Raw genomic sequence first — 7,569 nt, 5'->3', positions numbered from 1 at the left:
TTAGCAAATATTATCTGAAGAACAGAGAGCAAAATATAAGGTCTCACATCAGGTTCAGGGCCCAGCATCCATAGATTTTGACAGTAATTCTTTTCTGAACAAAGATAATAATAGTGAGATTATGAAGCTATCTGAATATCATGCAGTACCATCCTATCTGTGTCTTTCTAGATGGGTCTATCTGTAAGGGTCTACCCATGGTGGGGGGCAGCTGGATACACTTGCTCCTTGTCTCGGAGGTCTAAGCCAGCTGGGGGGGCCCACTAGGGACTGGCTTTTGTTTGAGTTTATACCTTTATTCTAACAAGACTTTCACAGCAGGAAAAGTTTCAACAAGCAGTATACTGTACTATTCTGTGTCTTGTTCCAGCCCCAGTCCTTTTTTTCTGACTTCAATGTCTTCTACCTATCTTACCAATGAGTGAAGCCATATGCACAGATATTAGTAAAGACCGTAGGCTAAGGGAGCCTTTGATGACCGTCCTGCTTTATTTCTGTATATGCAGCTAGAAATAGAAAGTTTCTAGGAAGATGTGGGAGCAGGGGATACTATTGAGCTGTGCCTTGAAAAATTGAATTAGTTATACATGAAAGGTTACTTTACAATTCAACTTAATAAGAGCTACTGGTGTGAGCAGCTCTTTTGATGAAAATGCCCCTTGCTGTATAGAGCCTCAGGTCAAATCATACTTCCTGAGTCAGCTCTTTTGTACCACTCTTGCCAAGCAAAGAATAAGTAAGTTGATGGATTTGGTTCCCTTACTATTTATTTCTAACATGTATGACAGTGACCCCGGAAGCATTTAGAAACCAAACCAGGAACATATAGTACAGGGTACCTAAAAGGTGCTGCCCAGATGTTGCTGAACTGCAGCTGCCATCATTCCTGGCCATGCTCTGGGAGCTGGAGTCCACCTGAAAGGCCACAAGTTCCCCATCCCTGCCTAAGGCCTTGTTTGCTGTCTAGCCTCCCTCCTCTGGGATGTCTAATAACTAGTTAGACATGCCTCACATGAGGGTAAATGGGCAAGTCATGCTTATGACCTTACTATGAAAGCATTCAGTCACTGTATTGGGGGCCAGGGAGGAATTGTCCACCCTTTTCTGTGACTAATGGGCCTGTCTTCTGTGGGTTTTCGCCTATCTTGTAGCAATTGTCAAAACTAACTTGGCAGTTAAGGACTTGGGTTGGATCCTTAGTCTAAATGGTGGGAGATTGGGAGCCCCACTTCCTGACCCAGGGGATCAGGGTGCCCAGTTAAAGGGGTCCCAGGGTAGTGTTCTGTCCAGATGCCCAGATAGGGCAGATGGGCCATTGCATCGCCCCTCACAATGGTGAGCATATGGGGTTGCCCGACTTGATATCTGTCATAGGGTGTCAGGGGCTGGACTGAGGAGGAATGCGACGGGCCACCCCCCCTTCTCCTGAACCTTCCCAAGGGCAGGAGCAGTGCTGGATTTGTGTATAAGCTAAACAAGCTATAGCTTAGGGCCCTATGCTCTTGGCCCCACCACAAAAATATACTTCTTCATGATTGTATTTCAGTTCAACAGTTACTTTGATAAAGTACATATTTTGTTAAGTGCAAATGGCTTTAGGTCCATAAATTACCATATAACATATATTCAACACAAAAAACAGTGACAATTTGTTGTTGACAAAGGATAGCTGGAAATATTATAAAGGGCCCCATTACCTTCAGTAGCTTAGGGTTTCATCAAACCTGGGCAGGAGGTCAGTATAGATTTAGAACAGTGGTTTGCAGAGGGGCATAGTCCAGAAGGGAAAAGATGGGAAACACTGGGTGAGGAACAGGTAGAAGAGGAAACACCAGGAAAGAGACATTTGGCAGATTCAGTGTCCTTGGACAGCATTCCTGACCCCCCTTTGCCTGACTAGACGGGCTTTGATTGAACAGAGATCTTAGCGGCAACAAGCTCAGATTATCTGACGTAGGAATGATGTAGATTAATAGGGACGGTGGGGGTGAACCTTTACTGGAAGCAACACAATTTCTAGAGAGAGATACATTCCTTTGTCTCTCACTGTGATTATTAAAGAAACTAAGTGGTAAGAATGCTGCTTTCGTTTGATCTACTTATTTACTGTCACTGGCAGAGGGATCTGATTCCCTGAAACCTGACATAGGGTGATCCTTAATCTTGGATCAACCCTGCCAATCAATCATTCAGCAGTTGTGTGGGCTATTTCTGGATACACTCCCAATGCCTACACCACAACCTACTGGTAGCTGTAATTAATAAAGCTGTGGGCTGTTTTATCCCAAAAACTTTGTCCCGTGGTTATGTCATCTTTCATGTTTTGGCAGTCCCCAACACGCCTGGCTAGTGACAGGCTTACCACAAGTAGTTGCACCCTGTGTGCAAGAAACAGCAAAGCAAACCTTGCTGGGAAAAGCATCAACCATCTAGTAAATCATTTTTTTAGCTGGCATTGGGACATTTTGGGATTTTTTATTTTATTTTATTTATTATTATTATTATTATTATTATTATTATTATTATTATTATTACAGTGGTACCTCGGGTTACAGATGCTTCAGGTTACAGACTCTTCAGGTTACAAACTCCACTAACCCAGAAATAGTGCCTCGGGTTAAGAACTTTGCTTCAGGATGAGAACTGAAATTGCACGGTGGTGGCATGGCAGCAGCAGGAGGCCCCATTAGCTAAAGTGGTACCTCAGGTTAAGAACAGTTTCAGGTTAAGAATGGACCTGCAGAACGAATTAAGTTCTTAACCCAAGGTACCACTGTATTAACATTTGTATACTGTCCCATACCTGCAGGTCTCAGGGCGGTTCGCAGGATAAAATCACAATATAAAAACACAGAATACATAATCAAAATAAAAAACAACACCCCTTCCCTATCACATTTTAAAAGGGCATTGAATGTCAGCCAGCTAAAGGCCTGGTAAAAGAGGAACGTTTTTGCCTGGCGCCTCAAGGTGTATAATGAAGGCACCAGGTGAACCTCCCTGGGAAGAGCATTCCACAAACGGGGAGCCACTGCAGAAAAGGCCCGTTCTCATGTTGCTACCCTCTGGTCCTCTCATGGAGGAGGCACACAAAGAAGGGATGCAGGGGTGAGTGGGAATTCATATATTCCTGAGCTCCATAGGGGAAGAGTTAATTCAAAATGTAATCAATGAAAGGCCTTTGGACAAGGATTATCCTCATTAAACTAAGTTGGGATGTTTGCCAAGGTAGCCTTCTTTCTATGCCCGCTAAAGAACGATGTAGATAACTACAGCAGCATCAGACTGTCTTATGAAACCGTCTTTTAGAAGGCAGCCCTGTTTAGGGAAGCTTTTAATGTTTAATAGATTATTGTATTTTAATATTCTGTTGGAAGCTGCTCGGAGTGGCTGGGGAAACCCAGCCAGATGGTATAAATAAATTATTATTATTATTATTATTTATTATTATTATTATTATTATTATTATTATTATTTAAACTTCTTCTTCATGCAATCCCATAGAGCAGAGCTTTCCTAACTTTTCATGTTGGTGATACACTTTTTATACATGCCTCATTTTGCGATGCTGTCATTCAGTTTTACGTCGGGACGTGAACGGGATCTGTTCCAGAGCCCCATTCGCATCCTGAACGGAATGCAAAAGTGATGGTAGGTCCGCGCGTGCGCGTGATGTCATTTTGAGTGTCTGCGCATGCACAAGTGGCGAAACCCGGAAGTAAAATGCTCCATTACTTCCGGGTTGCCACGGAGCGCAACCCGAAGCACATTCAACTCGAGGTATGACTGTACTAGCAAACTGGAGGTTAAACTAAACCCTTATAAGACACTAACATGTCGCGACACACAGTTTGGAAAGCTCCACCATAGAGTTCTCTTTCCTCTCCCTCCCCTTTGAGAGGTTGCATTCTGAGAAATGCGGGCACAGCCATGAAGCAAAATCTACACATTTAGAGCAGTATGATACCACTTTAAACGTGGCTTCCCCAAGGAATCCTGGGAACTGTAATTTGTTAGAAGAACAAGATCTCCTTTCCCCTCACAGAGCTACAATTCCCAGAGTTACTGGGGAAGAGGGATTGCTTATTAAACTACGGTACTTAGAGAACTGAAGCTCTGTAAGGGAAACTGGAACCTTGTAACAACTCTTAGCACTCTTAAACTACAGCTCCCAGAATTCTTTGGGGGAAGCCATGACTGTTTAAAGTGGTATGATATTGCTTTCAATGTACAGTGCAGACGGGGTCATAGTCTGTGTATCAGACAGTAGGGCATTAAGTTAAAGTGAGGGGAGATGCCAGTAATTGGTACTTTTGCAAAAACAAGATATTTCTTCCCGTTTGTTTCCCAATAGATTTTAATTTAATATTGCCTGAAGCAGCACAGAACAGTTCATTATCTTCAACAACAAAAAATACTGCTGCCCTTTTAAAATACAGCGCTGCTGAGTGAGCTGAATGCTTCTTATTTAAACTTCATCAGCCTTTCCATCATAAATTCTGTTGTGAAGGAAAGGGGAGGGTGTTGAATTTATGACTTCAGCCGACCGAGTCGCATGCAGCAGTTTGGGAAAAGTTTTATTTTTTTTGTTTTGTTTTGTTTTGTTCTCGTATATGGCTCTTTATCTAGAGAGTTATACAAAAGAATAATCCACACAAAACTGTCTTCCCATATGCAAGGTACTGAGGCAATATTACAATTGCCTCTCTCCCATCTCCGAACTGGCTTAAAAACAGGATTGGCCATCATGCAGGGTACAAGGCTATCAGTAACCAGTAGTCATGATGGCTGTATGTATTGGAAGATGCATGCCTCTGGACACAAGTTGTTGGGGAGAATGAGACTGATGTTGTGCTTGTTTCCTATAGGTATCTAGCTGGATACTGGATGAAAAGGATGCTGAACTCGATAGATGTATGGCATGATCTAACAGGGCTCTTCTAGTGTTCTTAACTAAAATAGTTTTCCATTTCTTTCTTTCAGTGTGAACAAGGATGATCTAGATGTGATACTGGCCGCATGTCATGTTTATTATTTATTCCCCGCCCATCTGATTGGGTTGCCACAGCCACTCTGGGCGGCTTACAACATATAAAAAACACACACAATACAGTGGTACCTCAGGTTACAGGCGCTTCAGGTTACAGATGCTTCAGGTTACAGACTCCACTAACACAAAAATAGTACCTCGGGTTAAGAACTTTGCTTCAGGATGAGAACAGAAATCGCGCGGCGATTAGCTAAAGTGGTACCTCAGGTTAGCTAAAGTGGTACCTCAGGTTAAGAACAGTTTCAGGTTAAAAATGGACCTCCAGAACGAATAAAGTTCTTAACCCGAGGTACCACTGTAAAACATTAACATTTTTTAAATAAAAAACTTCACTATACGGCTGCCTTCAGGTGTCTTCTAAAGGTTGCATAGGTACTTGGCTTGGGGGTCACATAACTCCATACAGTGGCGTAGCGTGGGGGGTGCAGGGGGGCCCGGCCGCACCGGGCGCAACATCTGGGGTTAGGGGGCGCAAATCCACGGGTTAGGGGGCGCAAATCCACGGGTTAGGGGGCACAAATTACTTGCCTTGCCCCGGGTGCTGACAACCCACACTACGCTACTGACTCCATACGCTCCAATAAAAATAGGGACATCCTACGGAAAAGCGGGACATTCCAGGATCACATCAGAAACCAGGTTGGCTTCTGTAAATCTGGGGTTGTCCCTGAAAAATAGGAACACTTGGAGGGTCTGTGTATGGGTGAAATACATTCAGCAACGATGTCTGTGGTACAGGCTCACAGTTAATAGAAATGATATATTATTCTAAGAAGGGAGCACCAAAGGAGTGGAATACAAGTGCTGCCACAGAAAGTGTAAACAACAGACTTCAGTAACCTTAATACTTGTCCTTATGTGGCACCAGAGCTGGGCAGTTGCTGACACAGGCTATACAAAATACAGCCTCATTAAGAAACCACACACACACACAGGTTTGGAATTGTAAAGTGCATGACCTTGACAGGCTTGAATTCCACAATATTTTATGCAGGTTTTTTCGTGCCTACCTTCTTTCTTGCCAAGTAGTGACTGAGAATCTTTTCTTGGATGAGGCTCAGCTGGAGTTATGGGCAAACAATACTGCAAGGACGTTCCTTCCTGCTGACACAAAGTATTACGCTGATTCTTATTACAAATAAATAAAACTGTGCATTAAAAGCCTGAGAGTAAACCTGTGTAGAGATCAGCTGTAAAGGTCCCTCTTGTGTCTTAATGCAGAGTGTTGCTCACTACCCTAAGGAAGGAAACAATCAAAGCATCCATAGACAGCAAAATACATCAAAATACAACATGTTTACATATATTATCATTTTTAAAAAAAATCTCATAAATATTGCAATGCAAAACTTCTGCTATCTCCTGAACAGTCCAGGAGGATTTTATGCCTTGAACAAACTGGCCTCATAGCAACAATATTTCCTAGTTTGCTGAGTGCCCTACACTATCCTAGTGTGTTTTTGGCATGTGGGAGTGAGGGGGGTGCTCATGTTGTAAGACCACCCAAGTGAAGTGCAAGATCCCTTATGAACTTCCTGCGTACATTTATTGAGGTTGTCAGGTGGCAGTGTGCCAGCTTACTCTTCCAATCAAGGCCATACATTGCCAGCATCTGGGATCAATGCAGGAAGCAATTCTTTATTTTTCTTCATTCGATCATGCAGAACTATTGCCATCACGTAAGAGCAGAAAGTGAGTGACCCTTTTTAGACCAGTGACGTAGCGTGGGGGGTGCAGGGAGGCCGGCCGCACCGGGCGCAACATCTGGGGGTTAGGGTTAGGGGGCGCAAATCCACGGGTTAGGGGGCGTAAATTACCTGCCTTGCCCCAGGTGCTGACAACCCATGCTACGCCACTGTTTTAGACTGAGGGGTGCATTCCCCCATGTGGGCAGAGCAATGGATCCGACTCCAACCTCTATACAGTGGTACCTCTGGATGCGAACAAGATCCGTTCCAGAGCCCTGTTTGCATCCTGAGCAGAACACAACCCATGTCTGCGCATCTGCGTGTGCGCGGGTTGCAATTCGCCACTTCTGCGCATGCACGTGATATCATTTTGAGTGTCTACGCATGCGCGAGCGGCGAAACCCAGAAGTAACCTGTTCCATTACTTCTGGGTCACCTCGGAACGCAACCTGAAAACACTCAACCTGAAGCATATTTAACCCGAGGTATGACTGCATATTGGATAGTATTCTCAAAGCTACCAGCATGAATTTGACCAAACTACGGGAGGCAGTGGAAGACAGAAGTGCCTGGTGTACTCTGGTCCATGGGGTCACGAAGAGTCAGACACGACTAAACAACTAAACAACAACAATGACTGTATAGTAGATTACAATCCAGTCGTGTAAAAGCCAAATGTATTTACACACCAGAGGCATTGGAGGGAGTGGGGCCATGTTGTGTGTGACATCATGCATGTGATGTCCCAACATCATATCAGGATGTCAGAGGAACCAGGGGGCAGAGCCAAACACAGCAGCAGTGAGGCTTCAATGATCAGTAGCCCCTCCT

The sequence above is a fragment of the Podarcis gaigeae genome (assembly GCF_964106915.1).
Source record: "Podarcis gaigeae genome assembly, chromosome: 4".
Classification (NCBI taxonomy): domain Eukaryota; kingdom Metazoa; phylum Chordata; class Lepidosauria; order Squamata; family Lacertidae; genus Podarcis; species Podarcis gaigeae.
The sequence above is the reverse complement of the archived record's forward strand: the minus strand, read 5'-3'. Positions refer to the sequence as shown.